Here is a 20191-nt window from a genome sequence, read left to right as displayed (position 1 = left end):
GTACATGTTACAACTCTTCTATAGCGTAAGTTTTTCTCTATGACCTCTCCTATAAAATTTCCAGAGAAAATTATGAAAAAAATATATGGTGGAATGGACCCTAATTCTCCCAGTACTTGGTCTGGGGAGTCTTAGAGATCACCTGGAGAAAAGGAGAAGTCTGTTGCAAGATGCTGTTCTCAGGAAGGGTTCAACACAATCCTGCTGAATCACTGAGGAAGCAAAGAGCTTTTCAGTCTTGGTCATGGCACTTAAAAACCAGACTTGAACTAAACAAGTCAAGGAATCACATTTCTGTTAAAACTGAAAGCTTTCTAAGGTCCCTAAATTGTACTTATGTATTTTCGATGCTTCTTGAAGATATGTACATGCTCCTAATTTCAATCTTATTATCTTAGCAGTTAGGAAATTTGCATCAAGATCTTCCTGTCTGGGTAATTTAATTCCCCTTTTTAAAATAAATTCAAATTAGCAACAATAAAAGAAAATACAGAAACACCGTTGAATTCAAGTAGTTACCATAAACAACTCCCCCAAACCAACCAGGCATTGTGCAAAGTTATTGTTCGAGGAGGAAAGAAATCCTGAGAAAGGGGGCCAGCCCCTGTTCCCGCAAAAACCTGGACTGTAATTCCCATTGACTGGAGGAGGAATGGGGCCAGAACGAGAGGGACACTTGATAACAGGGCTAGGTGTGCTGATGCATGCTGTGCAGGGAGAAGGGCTGGGACGAAAGGTTGGCTATTTCTGGCCAGCAACATCAGTGTTACCAGAGTTGCTGGGAATGCTTAATTCAGTCTCATCGCTAAATGATTGAAAAAAAACAGAAAAGAAGTTGAATGGAATCGTGACAGGCTTAAAGAGACATAGCTGCCTCAAAACACAGATTCCTCAACAATTTCACTAGCCATTTCTTAATAAAACCTGTCATTCTTTTCAGTCTCTCTGAAGTTTGGGTCATTATCTGCCTTCTGCATTGCAGTATAGGTCACTGATTTACAATGAAGATTAGTTTTCTAGTACTTGTTAGCTTTCATTTTTTGATGACTCTGTGCCACAAAAGCCCTGGTTTGGTTTAGGATAGCAAATCCTTCAGAAGAAAGCTGAAATGCAAAAGTACAAACAAAAGCATTGTATATGTCAAGGAAAAGTTCAATGAAATATCTCTACCCATCTTCAGTTGGTTTATTTCTAGACAAAAATCTGAAACTAGAAACAACTTCACTCATTTTCCTCTCTTAACTATTATCTCCATGGCAAGAGAGATGCAACTGACAGACAAATTACTTGTAAGGTACCTACTGCAGAATGTGGTTTTTCCTGTATTTTCATTTAACTGGCCTTGAATGGGAAAGGTTTCAAAATTCTCCATACTTTTAAACTGTATTAAATATAAAACCGACATTTGTTAATAGCACAAATTGCTTTTGGAATATTTTGATAGATGGGCAGACAACACAAAGTAATTTTAATGCTGATGTACCATCAAATTCTAATGGGAGGATACTGGTTTGGCTACGCCAGGGTAGTCATCACATAGTTGAGAACCAGAAGAAAAGTAAAAGATGAAATTATTTTAATAATATGAGTGCTTCGGGAACTGGATTTAATTAGAAAATTGTAAAAACTAAACAATGGTGTCAGAAAACTATATTAAAATAAAAATATATTAAAAAAACAGGAAAAGAATATATGAAGGGATCCATATCTATATATGATGGGATCCGTTGTCCAGTCACTACTGAGCTGAAGCTGAAATAGTACAAATAACCTTGTAAAAAAGAAATTGGAAGTAGCTCTGCCAGCTAAGCCACCAATCTGAATCAGTGCAGGCACATACAGACCACAAGTTGCAAGCACTGTTCACGTATCCTGCATGAAATGAATCTGTCAGTCTCAATTCATGTCCCATGTCCACATCACAAAAATATACCCTTAAAAATGACCTTCCTTGTTGGGAGTTTCAGCAAAGACATAAAAGGAAGAAGAAGCCACAGAAAATCAACCTTCTTTGTAACTCTAAAGCATGTCACAGAGGAGCAGTGTGGGAGAACTGGTATTCCTGATGGCCCATGAGAAGGGAATGAGGCAGAAATGGGCTTTCATAAATGTTACAGCTGCAGCAGATCACAGATCATGAGCTAGAAACTGTTCTTGGATCTACCTCCACATCTTATGTGGTCAGCAGAGGTGTTTAAAATAACAACTGCCAATAACTCATTTTCCAAATACATATTATGATCCTTAATGCACATGTGTAACAGCCTTTAGAAGTGAATTTCATTTCAAAGCTCAAATGACAACCCATATTTTTAATATATCCAAGTATAAGAATTCACAACCTTGTTTCATAAAACCAACCAGCTGCAAATTTCAGATTGGGACCAAGCCACCCATATAGGTTTGGGGTTTTTTCCCACATTGGGGTTACATTTCTGCTGTTAGGTAACTGGTGGGCTCTGGACTTCTAGACCGGCCTCTTCCAATAAGGAACATCAGCAGTTCAGAAGGTTAAGTATTTGTAAGTGGAGTCATGTGTTTTGTGTTGTTAGCTGGCAAGATACTTCCCGCAATGCATTTATGAGATTTATCTCTTTTTTTTAATTCAAAATGTCAATGAGCAGACATATTTTTCACAAACTATTGAATGAGTAATTGCCAGCATATTCCTGCCCCTGAGATTGCTCACAAGCTATTCACTAAAATGACTGCTTTGTGTATTTTAGGGATTCACTACTCATAGATTCGTATTTATAAGGGGTTGTTGGTCACCCAAATCACCTGATATCCTTTTTTTTCACCCTTGGTTGGTAAACTTACAACCTATCAAAGGCTTCCTTAAGAGCTGCACACAGACTTCCACTTCAGGCATTCATATGGATACAGAAATGCATCATTGCACGTGACAGTTTGTCTACAGAATATCACTCTAATGAATGTTTGTGGCAAGTGAAGGAATTGCCTCAATTACCATCAAAACAAATAGTTATATTCAAACAAAAGTTCACTTTTTTCCCCCCAACAGTCATCAGTCTTTATGTACTAACCTCCATTGATAGAATACATCTCCAGATTTTACAGATGAATAGAACATTTGTTAAAACCAATCAAAAATTCTTAGTTTAGAACATAGTAATTCCAGTGCTGTATATGCATGACTCCTCCTACCCACAGAAGCAACACATATACAACACAGGGTAAGAAATAACTATGGATAGTACTTAATGCCATCGGAATGTGGTTCCATCTGCCCTGTGCATGCCCCCCTTCCAAGGATTTGCTTTGTAAATCCTAAAGCATTGCAAACTCAGTACCATACTGGCTGACTTTTCCACAGGTTTTCCATTGATTTAAGCATATAGTGGCATTGACGTTAGTGGAGGATCCTCAGCAAAAATACACTGCAGCTTTCCAAATAGTTTCCAAACAAAAAAATCCAGTTTGCTTTGCTAACTCATTGGAATTATCAGATTGCTCCCAGGAGTTAAGCAAACAGCATTTGGCCCACAGGATATTTCACCCAACTATCAGTCTAACAGAAAGCCCCAGAACAGCAAAAATACCAAAGACATTTTATTTATTTATCCAACATAGGATAAATAGGAATAGATATCTAGGAATAGATACACCAGTTTGAGAACATAAGCACAACCTTAATAGACTACCATGAACCTACGTGGCACTGCATCATCACTAATTTGCCCCAAAACATTCACAGCATCACAGAATATTTAGGTTGGAAAAGACCTTTAAGATCATCCAGTCCAACTGTTAACCCAGCACTGACAAGGCCACCACTAAACCATGTCCCTAAGTGTAACATCTACATGTCTTTTCAACACCTCCAGGGATGGTGACTCCACCAGTGCCCTGGGCAGCCTGTTCCAATGCCTGACAACCCTTTCAGAGAAGACATCTTCTCTAAGGTCCAACCTAACCCTGCCCTGGTGAACCTTGAGGCTGTTTCCTCTTGTCCTATCACTTGTTAGCTGGGAGGAGAGTACCCCCCCGCCTTGCTACAACCTACTTTCAGGTAGTAATAGCAATAACGTATCAGCATCTGATGAAAATGTTTTAATTTATATTTTTACCTGTAGATTGTGAACTATCATTAACAAGAAATTCCAAGTATTCTCAGTTAACCAAATAATCAGCAAAAGAAACCACCTCTCCCTGGCTGGCAGTACACCTCCTAGACCACTGCCAACAAATGGTCTGACTCAGTGCACAGAAGCCCCATCAACGTGCCTGGTCAGATTCAGCCAGGGCTTACATCAGGCTACAGAGGACACTTCAGACAGAAGATGTGCCTTGGAAGATTATACTGACACAAAACAATCATGATGATCTTCTGCTGAAGAGCGTACAGGGATGGAAAGAATCTGAAAGCCCAAATTAAGAAAACCATGTTGACATCCTTTCAGTAGGATGTGTATTATGGGGTTTCTATGGATCATGGCAGCAAACTAAGAGTTACAAAAATATGTGTGAGAAGGTAGTAAGCGATTTGTGATCTTCACTACTTTGGGGCGCTAGCAAAGGTTTTTACATTAGATAATGAACTTTGTGGTGGCACCAGAATTTCTGGCACTAGTGACACAAGGACTATGGCAAAGATGGCACAGGAATGAAAACAGAAAGGCCTTCCTGTCCTTACCGGCCATTCCCCCAGTGCACATCCTCACTCCCCTACTATGTTACAGAAGACGCTGATATTTATTAATTAAATCAAATAATATTTATAGAATCCCTTTCCCTATCCTTGGGGAGATAGAAATTCAAACACAATCAAATACAATCACAACAGCAAACTATTAAACAGCTGAAAATAGGAAGCCATTCCAGCATTCATCAGAATATAACCTCAGGTTTGAGAGAGAAGACAAAGGGATTGATAAAGAGAGGGAATCACGGCCCTGGTAGAAATGATCAACACTTCCATCTTGTTGCTGTAGCAAAGGCTCAGTCACCTGCAAGACTGCTGGCTATCTCCTCTGGAACATTAAATGGTGCCAGGGACACTTCTGTTGGCACCTCTCCTCTAGTTTCTAGAAGATCCCTGGCATGGCCGAGGCCAGGGCCAAGCAGCACTCTCCCAAATGGCTCCTGGGTATGGGCTGGGAATTACCACAAGCCAGGGACTGTTCTCAATAGGCATTCTGCATATGGCTTTCCTGTCTTGGAGTTCAAGACAGCTTAATTGTATGCATGCTGGCTATTTTGTGCCAGTTGACCTCAATGCCAGAGAATGGTCCAGGATGCGTTTAATTTACTAGCATGGACACGGCCAGTGATGTGAGCCTTCAAGATACATGGTGCCAGCTCTGAGATCCCTCTCAGGGAGCTGCCAGATCCCTTTTCTTTAAGGGATTTAAAGCTATGTGCCCAGGATTTGAGAAACATGCAGGGAGATAGACGCACACTCTGTGGCAACTTTAATCTCCTAGATGGCTCTTGAAAATAACTGCATTCTAGTAGTTCCTTTCTCTGATATGATAACATCAACCAGAACATCAGCACAGCTCCTAGACTACAAATGTTTCATGGCTCAACATCAGGAACAGACCAAACCACATGTATACAACCAGTAAAGACAGTGATATGGTTCTTGGGAAGCTGGGGACATGGTGGTGAAAACAGGTTTTCCATGGCCTTGGTGGTGGCCAGAAGTACTCCAAGTTTTACAGTTTCCCACCATTACTCTTGCAGGCCTCCCAACTCCCCAATACACCCTTGCTGCTGAGAAAAGCTTTTGTCCCTAGAAGGCCCAACAAAACTGAGGTGGTTAGAGACCACTGCTGAGTGACTTCAGGTACTCTGTCCCTGCAGCACTGACAAACCCAGGGAGAGAACATGTAGAAACACAGATAGGATCTGGGTGACCCATGTGCCACTGGGATTTACTAATGATCATTAGGTCAAAAGGCCAGCAACTCAAGGAGGGAGTTGAAAGGCAAAGGAATCACTAATAAACAATACATACAGTTAAGATATCATTTCCATCCACTAAAATGAAAGACCATCCAGACAAAAAAAAGGGAATTATTTTCCACAGCTGAAATTTCTGTGATTTTACTCAAGAACAGAACTTCTGTAAGAGCAAGTACAGGTGAAAGTGTGGAAAATCACAAGCAAGGAACAAGCCTACCCTGGCTTGACAAGCAGTCATAACTAAGTAGGTCTATAGTTTCTGAATCTCTAAAACAGTTATAAGAACAAGAATTTGGATAAATATCTGTCCAAATAACTGTCCCCATTTGTAGGCACCTTAATCTAATGTTTACATGAGATAGAGGGATATGTACTATGCTTTATCACTAATTAAGCTGTTTTACACATTCATACCCAGATGAATTCCTGCTCCTTACAGTTTGTACTTTATAATTGTACTTGCTAGAAGAAGAAGGTGGAAGAGAATACAACGATTCATGCTGAAAAGGTGAGCAAGTCTCTACAAATAGCTATGTTGGTCAGAAGAGCAGATATTTGTGCTGCTGTACTGGGGAGGCAAAGAAAGAAGGGTTATACATGAACAGCTACCAAAAGTATGGCTTTCATGTTCCCTGTGGAAAGAAGTTCTTCAAATTCTGCAGCTCCACGCCTCCGTTTTCATGAACCTCATATGCCTCTGGTCACAGTCACCCCACACTTGCAAGAAGTTCAAATTGCCCATTTGTGTATAAAAGACCAGAAAGGTAATCGATATCTGCAGATAACGGGCCGCTGGTATCATCTGTCTGACCTCTTGCCCAGGGTTAGTTCTGCAGCCTACAATACCCTCAAAGGTAGAGAACATGGTCTGTGGTGAGGAAAAGGAAGGTTTGCTAGCTGGTGGCACTTACAGCAGTTTCTTAAGCTGACAGCAAAGACTGCTTCTCCTGTCATCAAGACCAGTCTGGAGGGGTGCTGGCCATCACCTTTGTCACAGGATGAATGTGGCTCACATTCACAATTGCCAGGCAGCGTAAGCACCTCTGTATTATAAAGTTTTAACCATAATGCACTCTACATATTTACAGAATCATAGAATAGTTTGGGTTGGAAGGGACCTTCAAAGCTCATCTAGTCCAATCCCCCTGCAATGAGCAGGGACATCTTCAACTAGATCAGGTTGCCCAGAATCACATCCAGCCTGGCCTTGAATATCCCCAGCGATGCCACATCCATCTCTGGGCGGCCTGTGCCACTGTTTTACCACCCTCATTGTAAAAAATATTTATGCTAAAGCAAAGATGATAGTTGTTGAGTTAGTCCTAACCAGACTAGAGATTTCCTTAATATTTAACCACTGATGACCCCACTTTGGGTTTTTATACAAACAGCGCAGCCCACTGAAATCCAGTTGAGCATATCTCTTATTCCTGTGATGCTGCTGCTTTTTTTCAAGTACCAAGACTCTGCAGTGAGATCAAAGTGATTATGGGAGTATTCTCAACGAGCAGGAGACCAGGAAGGAAACCTGCAAGCCAAAACATCAAGTATGACTACCAAATCAGTTAGGGAATGACTAGGGAATGAGCTAAGGCCTGACAAAGATGGCAACTGGACAAACTCCACGATGGACACCACGGGGTCATGCAGAACAGAGCCTAGCACACAGCAAGTATGATTTCCATTACCTAGCATCCAAGAACACATCTGATCTAATAAATAAAAGGCTGTGCTAGCAGTATTAAAAAGGAGCTGGAAAGAAAAACAATGAGCTCATGCCTTCTGACCTTGCTTGTTTTTAGCCTGGTTTCCTATGGCAACAAGGCTTGTGATCATATTGTGTGTGTGCATGTGTACATGTGTGTTCGTGTGCGTGTAAAAGACGGACAGAAAGTGGCCATCAGGGTGTTTGATAACTGTTGAATGCATTGCTAGTTTGCAGTCAGACCTGGCAGTTGGATACAGGTCTCAATGATGGCCAAGCTCCTACAAGTTTTCTGGAAGCAGGTGGCCACCAAGGCAAGAGAGATCTCTAAGTTTCCCAGGTTGGAGGGTGAGGCTGCACTGTGAGTGCATGCCTTATTAGGCACTGGAGAATCCACACAGGAGAGGGCATTTCTGAATGTCCCAACTGCAGGAGAAGCATCCATCAAAAGTTGCAGCAAAGCATGAGGCAATCCCAGGAAATCAGTTTTGCCAGTTCTGGTGCTGCAGTATGCAAGACATTCAGGCGACGTTCCTTTCCCTATTTTTCCTGGTGAAAATTAACAGGGCCAGCCCCATTGCTGGTCTTCAGGAAGCTGATCCTGATTGACAGCAAGGGGAGAAGAACTTTGAATTTGGATTTATTTTTCTGAAGACTGTTGTATAGGTCAATAGCCACATAAATAAAATGTTTCACAAGACAAATAAGAGTCAAAGATTTGACGACCGCCTTCTTCAACAAAGGGTCAAGAAACATTGGACTACATGACCTTTGAAGGTCTCTTCCAGCCCAAACTATTCTATGATTATAGGCAGCTTAGCTAGGTCCCCTGAAGGCAGCTGAGAAAAACTAAGTGTTGACATTGCTGAGGTCTGCCAGATAAAAAAGGGCAGTTAATTTCTGGTCATTGTGGTCTGGGAGGATCCACCAAAACCTTTCAATCTATCTTTGTACATAGCCTTCTGACACAGCAGGCTGCCTCCTTTCTTCTTCCTAGTTATTTTTCACAAAGAAGAGGGAGCAAATGACTATTGCAGACAGGAGCCTTCAGAAACTATCAGCAACCAGGCCATTCAGGTGGGATCACCAAGCTACACTCGTAAGAGAAGTGAACAAAGTAGAATAAATGAGTGTACACCAGTCTCCAGGTGCCTAGGATCCATCTACCCAAAACTGTATCTGCTTCTTGAAGCCTCCAGTTTACTGAAACACTTCTCATGCAAATAATACTACATACCATTTGAAAAACAGATGTCTGCCCACTGTTATACTGAAAAGCTGGTCGAGCCTGAAGGAGGAACTGAAAGTTCTGCTTATTAGTGCTCTATGTGAATCACAGAACCTAACAATTCATTTGGGCTAGTCATATTTAGAGGGCAGAGGAGCAAAGCCATCATGAAAGTAGTCTGAAGAGGGAATGATGGACAGCATCACTGTCACTCCTTCTAGCAGAGACAGTCATCTGTAGTATGAAGTTCTACATATGAGCAAATTGCCTCTTTCCTGTAAGAGCCAAAATTGCTATTTGTCATTGCTATGTACAGTTAAATAGCTATCATGTTTGACTCCAAAGAGACTGCTCTCACTGCCTGATGAAATCATATGTCTATACATCGGCAGATCAATTTGGGATCCTCTGATCTGGAAGTCACTCCAGAGTCATCTGAAAATAGTCTTTTTGTTTTGGTTCCAAGTAGATATGAAATGTTAAAATCTTCCCTTTCAATGTCAACAGGCGATATATATATTTAAGGGCAGAATTTGACCCTCTTTGTTTTCCTTAATTTTCACTCCTGTAAAACCAATAATGTATAAAAACTTAATTGCCATTTCCCCAGTAGATATATTTGTCACACTTGCAAAAATGGCTTCTAAACCATTGATTTTTCTAGCCTCCTTATTTACCATTGACTATGTCCTCAGATCCCTCTTCTCTCATTGCACAAGCTTCTGACTACGTTATAAATATTCTCTGAGTTGTGAAATACTCTTTTTATGCACCTCTGTCCTTCTGCTTTTACACCATACCCCTCATCGCTAAAACTGATACTGATCCCATTAAATTCAGCAGGAGCAGTATCAAGAACAAGGCATGTAGCTTTTTCTTAGCTGGTTTTTAATTTGTGGCTGCAGTTTGGAAGGGATGGGGTGAAGGGGGAAAAAAAACCTAACTAACTAAAACAGAATTTTTAGTGAAAAAACACAGCAACTCTAACAACTTACATATATATACATCTATAATAAGAAGCTGTTAATCTAACAGCATCTTTAATAAGCCTTTGACCCCCCTCAAATTTTAGAGACTGATTCCTGGTTCTGCATATTTTTCAATCAGGTATCATCATACGGGAAAATCTCTAGATCTATAAATGTAACTAAATGAGGACCAAAGGATTCAACAATCACCATTATTAGATTTGATTCAGGTATCAGGTATTTGAGTTCATTTTCTCTTATGGTACCAAATTCAGCAAACAGTTTCATTTATGTGTTACGTGTCCCAAACAATCCAGCCAATTTCATGAAATATAATGTCATATTTCTTGATGATCCTGGCAGGCATATGTCATTAAAAATAAAACTGAGTATCTGTTTAGTATCTGTAGCCCTTCCCTGTCTTCTCCTCCATCCAAATATCTGCAGGTCCCAAGCCTGCAAACACATACTTGTTTGAGGAGTCCTGCTGGCTTAGACTACTCACAGAATTAGACTTACTCATACGTACAGAAGTGTTTATAGCCTCAAACCTGAATCCCCAAGCTTCCAAGAAAGACTATCCCAAACAGTGCTCAAAATAAGAAAACTTCAGTATAGAGTAATTTAGTCTTTTGAAATAGAAATGTAAAGTTACAGAGGGGAAATTTTCATTTGAATGACAAGGTATTTCTAAGGGAAATTTTAGTAACATACGTAGAAGTAAAGGATTAGAATCATACAGAAATTAAACCTGCTTCATCTACTGCCCAGAAAGAAACATCGAGTAAAATATCAAATGAAAAACAATGACTGAGATGGTCAACAATAAGTAACAAGTAAACATATTGTTAATCAGTAGTTTAAAGGGGGGGGGGAATCTCCAGCCTTTGTTTTCAACAGCAAATGTTTTATATATTTATTTTAATGTCTAAAATAAAAAAAAGAAGGAAAATATGACTGTTACTATGGAGTAAATACCAAAAGAGGATTAACTTTTATTTTTTATATTCATTTTCATTTAATAACATTTATATTAACAGATGACAGAGTGATAAAATGGCAGGATGCTGCTCTGGCAATTTTTTTTTTTCCTGATTCAAGCTTGTTTAACATTTAACTTCCACTACGACCTCAATGGAATTATTTTTCCTTCCTACTTTAGGTTACATTCATATAAAAAATTCATCCTAAACCTGCTTTGTTGATTGTAAATGTGCAAGAGACTTTCGTTTGCATATGACCGAGCCAAAACATGCTTTCTTTATGTATCTGAATTGCCCTTATGAAGCCAACAGGCGAGATCCTGCTTCCATGGAATAGGACTAGATTCATGGGATAGAGCAATATGGATTTGACTGTTATCTAAACATGCAATTAGGTTTTGTTTTATTAGCTGTAGCTGTCATTAGGCACTTTCGTATCAATAACCCCTGATTAGCTACAGCAAGAACGACAGAGTAAAGTTTTAATTTTTTGATTATTCTCTGTTTCATTATACATTTGGATTTTTGTTTCTTTTTTCCCCCCTAAGGATGCAAAGAAATAATAGTCATGGCTAATTTTTAATGCCAGTTTCTGCTCTGGCCACTCAGATAAATACTTTCATTTACTGGAAACAAGACTATAGTAAACAATGTATGGGAAGTGAGCTGCATTTGGCCTGTACACACATAGGCTTGGAATCTGTATCATGCCTAAAAGACACACCTATCTGTTTTTGTCTTTTTTTCTCTTTTTTTCCCTATAAAACATTCTCTTAATGATATACCAGACCCTTGAATAAGCATATACAAAGTAAAACTTTCATTAAGGCTTACTTCTACTGGGCAAATGTGCTTCTTCAGCAACTATTTTAAAACATCTTCAAGCTCTCCATTACACCACCACCTAACTTCAGTACAAATAAAACACAGCTAGTACAAATAATCCTTCAAATAAGAAGCCAAGCCTGCACTCATCATGCATCCAGAACTTCTAATTTCATAAAGAAGCTATCCATAGTATTTTTGGTATCTTTTTGATATTTAAGTTTCCTTCCTACATTTTTAGCATTCAGTTTGCTGCCTCCTCAATAGACAGATCATCTCCAGCCTTGACACTGCAGGCACTGAGGCAGGCTGCTGGCTCAGCTGACTGGTATCACCCACGAAGACTCCAAGGGATGTCACACACGTTACACACCTACCAGTTTACAAGACTAAAGCCCACTAAAGTTATAAACTATTTGGAATTAGTGGTCAGGACCAAAAATACTCCATTTTTATTCTGACCCAGATGTTCTAACAGGCTGAGTGAGCGTTGCGGCAGGCAGCGAAGTGTGATGTGGTGCCACAACTACAGCAGGGCTCACATCAAGCTGGGAGGCTCAGTGTGATGGTCCATGTCCCCCCTCCTGCCTACTCACCCAGCTGGACACACCACCACAGCTTTACGTGTCTGCTGGTCTAAGAGGTGTGGGACTGACTGCACTCATCGATTTCACCCAAGGCTGATGCCTAGATAACCAAAATGGGCACGTTTCATCATGCTGTATTAGTCAATGTGCACCTTTCAGAATTCCCTTCGATCCAAGATCTTCTATTTGCTCTCCTGAAATTCTGCTATTCAGATTCCATGCTGTTCAGAACTGCTAGAAATGACAGAGAGCAAGTTGACTGGTTTCCTTAACATCTTTTCCCGAAACTCCATTAGACCTAATTGTAGTTACCTTTTGGATACCAGAAAGTAGTACCTCATAAATGTTAGATTCTATATATATTTATTCTTAAAGCTGACACAGAAATAAGTGCTGTTAGTTTGGGGACTATCCATAAGGTTAAAAAATCAATGGCCTAAAATTTGTCTGAGGTTAAGCTCCTAAACTACGCAGCAGGGAAAGGCAAGCCAATAAATAAAAGCATTTTAACTGAAGGAACAACTGTTTGATGTAATGTCTATGATAGATACAGATGCAAAAGACCCTCTATGAAAGCAACCAGTATTTTTAGCTCTGTAATTAGTAAGTGGGCTTTGTTAGGAAAATTTGGATAATAAAGTAAGAAGGATTTAGGCCTCAGATGCTTTATCACTGTGAAGGGGGAAAAAAATTAAAATCTCCTTTGGTGTGTCAGACACTTCAGATACGTGGTCATGACTTCTCAGTCCCTGTGCCAGAGACATTACAGTCTGCTTCCAAATAAAAATCGTGACATGAAGTGATCACCAGAAGAATTTTGACCTTCAAGGACAAATTAAAATGGAAGAAAAGCAGAAAAAAATTAATCTGCTGTTTTCCCCATTGAAGTCTAGATGATGCCTATTTCCCTACATATAAAAAAGCCACATCCTTGTGCAGGAAGAGGAGACCGCTGTTACACAATTCTTCTCATCTACAACCTCACACAAGCGTCTACCTAATGCATGCACAACACCATAGCAAAAACTACACTAAATGTATGGGGTTTGTATATGGACAGTGATGGATAAAATATACATGGCTACACGTGCACACAGACACACACAGAAAAATCATGAGCTGGTTCCCTCAAATAAACGAGGCTACTGCACGGACTGATACAATTCCTATTCAGGGAAAAAAAAAAGCCCCTAATTTCAGTGGGTTTGGATCAGGTGAGCAATATGCACCTTTCAAACATATATATTCAAACACATTTTCAAAGCAACTATTGGAACAGCAATAAATTTGTGAAATCCCTCTCCAGCATAACTGTTTCACTATATAGAACTATACTGCAGTCTCATGAACAACTCCAAATTCTATTAACCTACCCAAATGCCTTATAAACAAATGAGCTGAGGACAGATTGATTTGATTCTGTTTATTATTTTCACTTACTTTAACTTTTCCTGTTTCTTTAATGCACGAATGTCTACACGTATGCACATACACCCAATACCCCACGTAAAGAGTCCTACTGCACTAGTTCAAATTTATACAAGAAATTCCCTTAACAGGAATGAATCGAGAGACTGATTTAGTTTAATAAAAGTGAAAAGCAATGACCATTATTTAATTGGGACAGTGTTCCCTAAAATTTCACATGTGCAGCGTGGGGAATATAAGAAGGGACATGCTTATATGGTACTAAGCATGTTCAGTAAGCATGTTCAAGCGAGATCAGTAGTGTTTAAGGGGTGTTACGTGACCGGGGGGAACGGACAGACTCTGTGGTCTTTTGTAGATCAGAACACCCAAATTAATCTGAAAAGCAAAAATAAAGATGATATGCAATAAATGTTATTTTATGCAGAACAATGTTTTCTTCCCTTTCAATCTCATCAGATTTTCCTGATTTTTTCCTTCATTGCTTTTGTTGCATGCAATATCTGCTTAAATTTGGGCATCAAATAAAATAGCTAAATTGTGATGTTTCTCCTGTATATAAATATATACCAACTGAACAAAATAAATGAAAGGGATGAACATGCCTCAAAAGAAGAGATCAGATATCAGCTTCAGAATAAAAAATTATCACTCTTGAACCAGTACTTTTTGTATACAACTCTAAAGGAGTTTTGGTAATGGCCTCACTGTAGGAACAGAACCGACTCCATAATCTCATGAACCATATAGGAGAGTAAAGGAAGGTCTTATGCAAAAAGATAGAGCACAACAGGTCACAAGGGTTTCAACACTCATGTTCATTTGGGAATCTTTAAGCCTATTGGCTTAGAAGTACGTGGTCACATTTTGTTTACTGAGTGCTAAACTGTAGGATCCCCATTCTCAGTTTGGCAGCTTCATTATACATATATTTTTAAACCCCATTACACTAAGAAAGGCCCGGTTTGACTATGAATAATCAGACAAGGAAACAAGCAAGCAAGCTAACAAATAAGGAACCAGTGTTTGTGGGATACAAGTTTGGGAGGTCTCTGCTCATTTGCCAAGCAATAATTGTTAGGGTTAAAAACAATAATGAAAAAGATAAAATAAATATGCCCAGACTCATCTTTTGACAACCTGAGCAGAGAGGACCTGGAAACCCAAATATTCCTCTCAGGCTCTGAATAGTTCTTCTGCCCTGGAGTAGATGCAGGATGGGGCAGTGAATTAATACAGCCAGAATACCTATTGCTAGTGGATTTATTAAGCATGTGAACAGAGAACCAGTCACACAGTGCCAGAACTATATCCTATGGAAACTCTTCAAAATAACAACAAATAGAGATTCACAGAAACCAGGATCCTTCAGGGAGGGCTGTAAGGTCTTTATCCCACTTCTGCAATTGGACAATTAAAAGTAAAGCAAAATTCAGCAAGAGCTTGATACTCAACATAATCAAGGTATTTTTATCCATTGTGAAAAGGAAGGGGAAAAAAAAAAATCTCAGATGCAGTAGTGCAAGACAAAAGGCCTTTCCCTGCAAGCATCTGCTTCTCTGAGCAGCACTTACTGCTGTGAGGAGCCCTGTTGTGGTCAGGCTAAGTCCTGTTAGAAGACTGCTTGGAAGAGGAAAGCCCTTGCTGGATTAGGACGTAGTTACTTCACTCCAGAAATAGCTGCTGGGTTTGCAAATAAGGTACAAAGCTTTGTATGACAACAGATGCTGGTGAATACAGCCAGCCATAAAACAGTTCCCTGGCTATATGGTTAAAATTGGGGTTAAAAAACCTGAATGGATGTTGCAGCAATCACAGGTCAATAAACACTGTATTTTTTCTAAAATGTCCTAGACTCCGTGAACTGTGATATAATAAAATAGTCTGTCCTGTACTTCAGCATAATTTATACTGAATAGGCCTTAAAAAGTTAGTAAATATTTAGGAAATGAACTATAATTTTCTCAGTGTACAGAAAAATCTGAGAATCAGAAAACCATCTTTAAATGTCTGTAAAACTCATACGTATCAAGGCAAGGATCACATTTTGCCTTTATCATTTCTACTATGGATTTGCATACATATGTATTTGTGGATATGTTCACATGTGCACATGCACGTCTGTCCATCCACCTACAAAACAGTCTGTATTCATATAAGAGACTTGTCTATTCACAAATACTGGGTATGGAAAAATAAAGAACTAAAAATCCCCTTTGTATAATTGTTAAAATAAGTTAAAACTAGTGCATACATTTCAAATTATTATGTTAAAAATGTCATGGTTTCTGCTACTAATTTTATTTTAAAGAGCCAAAGCAGAAAGCACTTGGAGAAGCTAAAAAAAGGGGGAGGACAATGCTGATTTCCCATTTTATAAGCTCTTTACTGTTGTATTTCATTCAGTTTGGCCAGTAAAACAAAACCAACTAAAAAAATCAATTGTTTATCTTCCTCTCCTAGCCATTTTACCTCCCTGCTGTCAGGTACTAACACACATCAGCTGCATTTAGCTTTTTGACATTAAATACAATATAAAGTCTTTTAGTTCAATTTCAAAACAAAAGATAATTGTTTTTCCTGTTCCTTCTCAAGAACACACTTTTCTTTTTTTAAAGAAAAACATGGGGCTTTAAGAAATCATTGCCATAGGTCCTTCAAGATGGCTTTTAGGATCACACTTATCAACGTAACATCCCTTATAGTGCATGCCTGCTGAGCAGAGCCCCCACGTTTCAGCTTACTGATTTGGTACCCTATTCTTTTATGTCACACTATACCTACGTACTTCAACCTCTTGATAAACTACAACTACAGACAAAGGTGTGGGTGACCTGCCAGTATGTGGAGTAGGACAGTTCAGTGTACAAACCAGTATCATAAAGTTGGGATTTTTTCCTTGCTCCTGTTTTTCTTACTCAGTTCAGTTAGGTTGGCCTTGTGCTACAACTGCGTGATAAAAGCACATGCATATGAACGTACACACACGCACAGTTATTTACAAAACTCTATAAAAATGTGGAATACATGTTAACAAATCCTATGTGTAGTAGATTCTTCCTTCCCACCCTTGCTTGCCTCAACTTATAAAGCAGTGAGCACATGCTCCGCTCTATGCCTTGTAACTTCCATCATCATCTGCAATGTACTGCAGAGGGATAATCCATTTCTAACGTAGCCACACTGCCTCAAAGTCCACATCAGCCCTGTGCAACAGGCACAGCAGCACGCAGCACTCTAATTTACCTATGAAGCAATTAAGGTGAGGAACCTTAACACCAAACTCAGCAGTTAGAGGGGAGATTTCGCACACTTACATTGACAGGCCCTGACATCTCCTTTCTTTGCTCCGTGATGAACTTTGTGATCATCCAAGTGCCAAAAGACAGTGGCCAGCCCACCTAGTGGTCACGTCTGCTGCTCAGACTCAGGTTCATTCCTCTGCCTTCTGCTCTGCCTCCCAATTTTCACCTTCTGTACTCCCCAGGAGCACTCATCTGGTGCATCATAGGAAACAAGGCGGGAGGAGCAGTGTAGCAGTGGAATCAGCTGTGGACCCTTTCCAGGGACAGGTGTCCATAGAGGTGGGTGAAAATCTGGGAGACTCTATGGGAGGAAAACGGAGAGACAGCGTGCATGTGCCTGAGTCAGGACAAAGGAGGAGGAGGAACAATGAAACAGCAGTGAGGGGAAAACAGGAAATTTAAGAAATAAAAAGAAAGAAAGAAAAAAAAAGAAGGGGGATTGAACCGCCACGTTCACGTTGTGAGTTGCATTTAGTCATTTCTCTACCTGTGCCGTATCATGCTTCCCCAGCAGATGTTCCCATGAGGGTAAGGAGGGTGACTGAGAAGCGTTGCTCTGATGAGGGTGAGTCTGGGAACCAACAGTGGACCGTTTTTTTTAAAGCCTACATGTCACTCTGCTAATTCATCTCTCTTTTTTTTTTTTGGCTTCTTAACTCCTGATTTGGAAGGAAAAGAAAGTTACTAAATAGATTGCCAAAAAAACCCGACACTCCCCAAAGCCACGTCATCTCTCCTTATACTTTAGGATGTCCCTCTCTTTCTACCTCCACGAGAGGAAATTCAATTCCTTTTCCAACCAGGAATTCTGCCTGGCCCTATGTTTGGGACACACGGGCTGGAGACTTTCTGAGGAGCAAGAGGCTACACAAGCAGAATTGAGGGAACCCCTCACTGCACCATTCCTGCACTGGAGATGTACCAACAAACAGTAAGTTAGCAATGAGTATCTGCATCAAAACTGGCAAACGTATTGGCACAGTGGGAACTTCTAACAGGTATGTCAGGATTCTTCACATTCTCTTAACAGGTAAATAACTTATGTAGATCCCCCTCTCATCCCCCCTACTGCTCCTACTGGTTTTCTCTTCTCTTAAATCACTGGCAATTTCTGATGTGACAAAACAGAGCATAGGAGCACATGCTGAAAATTAACTGAAATATAACAACGTAATTAAAGAGGTTTAGAAAGGAAACCACAAAGTGATCGAGACCTGGCATCAGCTTGCCACTAAGGACATGGGCCGCTATGCCAGACATGCAGAATTTTAGCAAGTCACCCAGCCAGGCTTTCCAGACAGAGAAAAGCAAGGGCAATGGGTAGTTTCTGTGTTGGCTTTTGTGGCTTTCTTTGGATGCTCACACCTTACAGTACTTACGTTAAATACTGCTGACTATATATTCTGCACGTTGAGGTGAAATAACTGATAGTGTCACGGCTGCTGGCCAATTCTCCCAATAACTGGCCTTTTTCACCTTTACTCCTCTCCCAGGAAATGCTGGCATTTCTTCCTGAGTGGACACTATCTGCCACTCACTCAGCACAAGACCAAACACGCTGTCTCCTAGGCCGCTTCCTTCTTTCCCTCCTTTTTCTTGCACTGAGGGTGGACACCAACATAGGCACTGACTTACATCCATCCAGGTGGGACTGTAACACGACGAGCTGCACAATAGCACGTGTTTTTTCACTGCTTGTCCCAATTCCTCTTTTGGAAAATAACCGTATTTGCTTCAGGAAAGCTGTAAGCTCAGGGGTGCTGTGGGCCCTGACTCCCAGGCAGTGCTTTCTGCCTCCCACACCGATCTGGTAGAGCTGTTCACGTGAGGATAGATAATTCAAGGAGGAAAAATGGAAGAATCACGTCCTGTAAAAAGTAGATGTAATTTCTCCATGGCAGTTTCCCACCGCTTTCCATTTTTTTTTCCTTCAACCAGGCACTCATTTTGAAAATGCATCATTTTTTTAGAACAATTGAATTCTCAGAGAAAAAAGAAAACTTTTTGCAATTCCCTTTTTCAGAAAGGTTTGCTAACTGGGAATGTTCAGGTTTCCCAGGCAGTTGGACCTTGTCCACTCGGGCAGGAGCTTGTGACAGCTTATGTTATGTAGCATGGCATTATCCCATACTGTTTACTTACAGCTCACTGAAAATAAGGGATGATGGAACACATTTTCCTGGGCACACCCTGACTTTATTCTTAGTAAATTGTTTACTATATTCTCGGCCTAGAAACTCACGTTACTCCGAGCCCTGTTTAAAAAACTACATGCCCAACTGGAGCAGCCACTTTCAGCTGTGGGGAGAAGTTGACAATAACCCTTTCAGTACCTCCACTGGCTTGCAAAGGGGGTGACTTCGGAAGATAAGCTGGCCGTCTCCTGGAGACAAAGCTGCTGCAATGGGAGAGCGAGGAGAACAGGAGGAAAACAGGGATTTCCCACATTCAGAGAAGGAGCTTTGCAGGTGGGGGAATCCTCTAGTAAAATAAATGAAAAATTAAATTCACCTCCCTTTTCCTCCCACATGTCTCCCATCTATGCCTGCTTGGAAGAGAACAACGTGGTGCCTAGATGTGAGGACTAACAATGCCACAGCTCAGTAACGCTGCACAAACACAGGGGTCACATTTCACCTGTGCCTGGACGTGAGGGAATCATCCCTTTTCTCCCAAGTAGGTTAACGCTGCATCCTGGTGACCAGCACGGGTACCATAGGTACGAGAATGCATCTCCTTGTCACCACACTTATGGCTCAGCCTGTGGAACACAGGTCACAGGAAGCACCTGAGCTGTGCTGGAGGCCGTACTGCACCATGCGGAGCAGACAGAACGTACCAACACCAAGGAGGTTCTACACAGACTAAAGCTGTGTTAGAAATTAGACTCCTCATCAGAAATGAGACTCAAGATGTGTTTCTCCATGTGCAAATATAATAATAAAGCACTTTCTATCATCCTTCCAAACCCATCCGAACAACAGCATCAAATATGGTATAGAAAACACAGGCATCACTTCTTACTTTTAAGTGGAAACTTTGAGTTTCATAGGGACAAGTTTTGTAACTCTCTCCTACAAATTAGGAAGCTTGACTAGCCAGAATTAAAACAAAATGCTAGGAAAAAGAAATCCATTTTATATTCACATACCTATGTATTTTGCGTGCACGTGTGCACACACGTGTGCAGCCAACCCTGTGCCTCTGTGCATTGTTCTGGACAATACTAGG

At 40.4% G+C, this 20191-nt stretch overlaps 1 long non-coding RNA gene across 3 annotated transcripts in view; it reads right to left on the bottom strand.

Moving 5' to 3' along the window:
- Positions 1-19720, bottom strand: part of LOC115607165 — a 57126-nt gene extending 37406 nt beyond the window's left edge. For 2 of the 3 annotated variants that reach the window (XR_003991117.1, XR_003991119.1), the window contains exons 1-2: positions 18340-19720; positions 17448-17619 (exon numbers count right to left, since the gene is read on the bottom strand). This is a non-coding gene — a long non-coding RNA (uncharacterized LOC115607165). Of the gene's footprint in view, positions 1-16972; positions 17262-17447; positions 17620-18339 lie in introns of all 3 variants that reach the window. The other variant, XR_003991118.1, reaches the window with a different exon arrangement.
- Between the last annotated feature and the right edge of the window lie 471 nt (positions 19721-20191).

The sequence above is a fragment of the Strigops habroptila genome, chromosome 4, assembly GCF_004027225.2.
Source record: "Strigops habroptila isolate Jane chromosome 4, bStrHab1.2.pri, whole genome shotgun sequence".
NCBI classification, from domain to species: domain Eukaryota; kingdom Metazoa; phylum Chordata; class Aves; order Psittaciformes; family Psittacidae; genus Strigops; species Strigops habroptila.
This window is presented reverse-complemented; position numbering and strand designations above follow the sequence as displayed.